Source organism: Nicotiana attenuata, unplaced genomic scaffold (assembly GCF_001879085.1).
Source record: "Nicotiana attenuata strain UT unplaced genomic scaffold, NIATTr2, whole genome shotgun sequence".
Classification (NCBI taxonomy): Eukaryota; Viridiplantae; Streptophyta; class Magnoliopsida; order Solanales; family Solanaceae; genus Nicotiana; species Nicotiana attenuata.
Genome location: NW_017670420.1, coordinates 338113 through 340418, shown reverse-complemented (window position 1 = coordinate 340418; position 2306 = coordinate 338113).

Here is a 2306-nt window from a genome sequence, read left to right as displayed (position 1 = left end):
AAAAAAGGGTCGTGTATTTATAGTGTGAAAGTCATGAGAAAATAAGGTAAGAAAATAACTGAAGACTGATTGTCAATCAATTACATAAGACTCCCTTTAATTAAGGGTTTCAAATTCAAACGGGTATAAAACAATTAAGGAAAGAAATTAATCAAACGCTTGTGTAAAGCATGCAATTGAGGAAAAATACATAAAAGGTTATTTAAGGCAAAGTTCAGTGGTACATGGTTGATGAAAAATAAGGAAAGGGAATCAATAAAATTGCAGGCTTTGTCCGAATGAACCAAGTCAGGAAAAAGAGTAAAGAGGGTTCAATTAGAGAATAATCAGTAGCAGTCATCAGGCCTTATTAAAAGGAAATTCGGAATCAATCAATAGTTAGTAGAACCTTTTTAGAAGAAGAACTTCTCATATATAAAGCACACAAATATTCAACAAGAGGGAGTTGTCATGCTGGTTAGCAAAGATTAACATAGAAACAGTCATAAAAAAGTTCAGGTCCAATTTATAGACTCAGAATGAGTATGAGAGTTTGGGGTTTCAAGGTAAAACCCTAGTCCAAACACAAAATCGAACTTACCAAAGAAACCCCCAAATTCTAGGGTTTCAGTTTGAATCAATTACAGAGATGAGGGGGCAAGCCATTGAAACAGACTCAGAGGTCTCTTTCAGAGACTTAGGAGAAAGCAAACAAATATAACAGCAAGTTCGAAACAACAGAGTGAAGAAAATGATTTGAAACATAGTGAGAAACAGTAGAGGAAAACATGTTTAAGAAAAACCTAGGACTTAAACAAGTCCAGAAGAGAAAAGAGATAGTATAATACTTAAGAAAAAGAGTAGAAGAAACATGTTTAAAGGGAACTCAAACAAGGTCCAGTAAAACAGTAACACTTAAGAACATGGTAGAGAAATACAGTAGAAGAGCACGAGAGCACCGGAACAGTATAGCAAAAGAACATACAGTAAAACACACTAGGATAAACATGTGAGATCATGGTATAGAAACATAACAGAAGAAAGACCGGAGCACAGTAGGAGAACATGCAACACAAAAACACAGTAGAGGACATGCGTGGTAGAAAAGAAGACATAAGAACATAGTATAGCCAAATACACACAAAGAAAAGAAAAGGAAAAGTCAGAGAAATAACTTAAGTTTTTTAGAAAACCCTAAAGCGGAAAGAAGCAATTTTTGAAAGGAAAATTAGGGAATAAGTTTGAAAAATTAAGTAGAGCACAGACATGTAACAAATCTAAGAAAAACAGAGAAAACCTCGAATATCTAGGGTTTCAGAGGAACCCTAGAATGAGAAAGGCTTGGAAAAGGTCCGATCTAAGTCAGATAAGCTAGAATCAAGCTCGAAATGCTTTGGATGTGCCGGAGCAAGGTCGGAGAAGCCATGGAACCATGGCTCTGAGAGGATCTGAGAGGACACCCTTGAGGTCAGACCTCAAAACTTCGAACCCCAAATGTTTAAGAATGAAGGGAGGTGAGTACAGGCCATCCATGGCCTGAGAAGCCATGGATTCCAGTGAGGTTGTGGACGGAGAGGATGAGAGAGGCTAGGGTTTCGTGGAACCTTTGAGATAGTTTGAGAGAGGGAGAGTATTCAAAGGCGACTGTCCGAATGAAATGGGGGAATTAGGGTAGGGTTAGGTGAATTAAAAAGGCAAGGAACGATCGTGGCCGTTGATCAAAATGATCAACAGCCTGAATTGGAAGAAGGGCCAGGCGGGTTAATTGGTTGAGTCGGGGGTCGGGTTAAAATTAAAATTGGAGTGGTCCAATTGGGGGTTAAGATTGGGTCAATTGGAGGGTCGATTTTGGCTATAACTGAAACAAATTGGGGCTATATATTAAATAGCCAGTTTTTTTCCCTTTTTATTTTACAAAAATAATAAAAATGATTTTGAAATCAAATTAAAAGTATGGGATTAGTTAATAATACATAAATATTAAAAAAAATATCAGGACCAATTTCATAGTGATAAAATACAATTAAATCTTAAAATGGGCTAGAATTGCAATTATATGCAATTTAACTTTAAAAATAACAAATAAATTTATAAAAAATATGGAAAAATTACCTTAACTTTATTTTGGTACAAATATGGGATTAAAATAAATTATTCACCAAAAATTAATGATTTTGGGAATAATTATTGATTTTGTACTGCTAAAATGAACAATAAATTGATTTTAAAAATTGGAAAAATACTAAAACACTTGGGCATGCTTATATATGCATATATATGTTATTTTGAAAGTGTTTTGTATATATGAAAATATACAGGGAAAAATT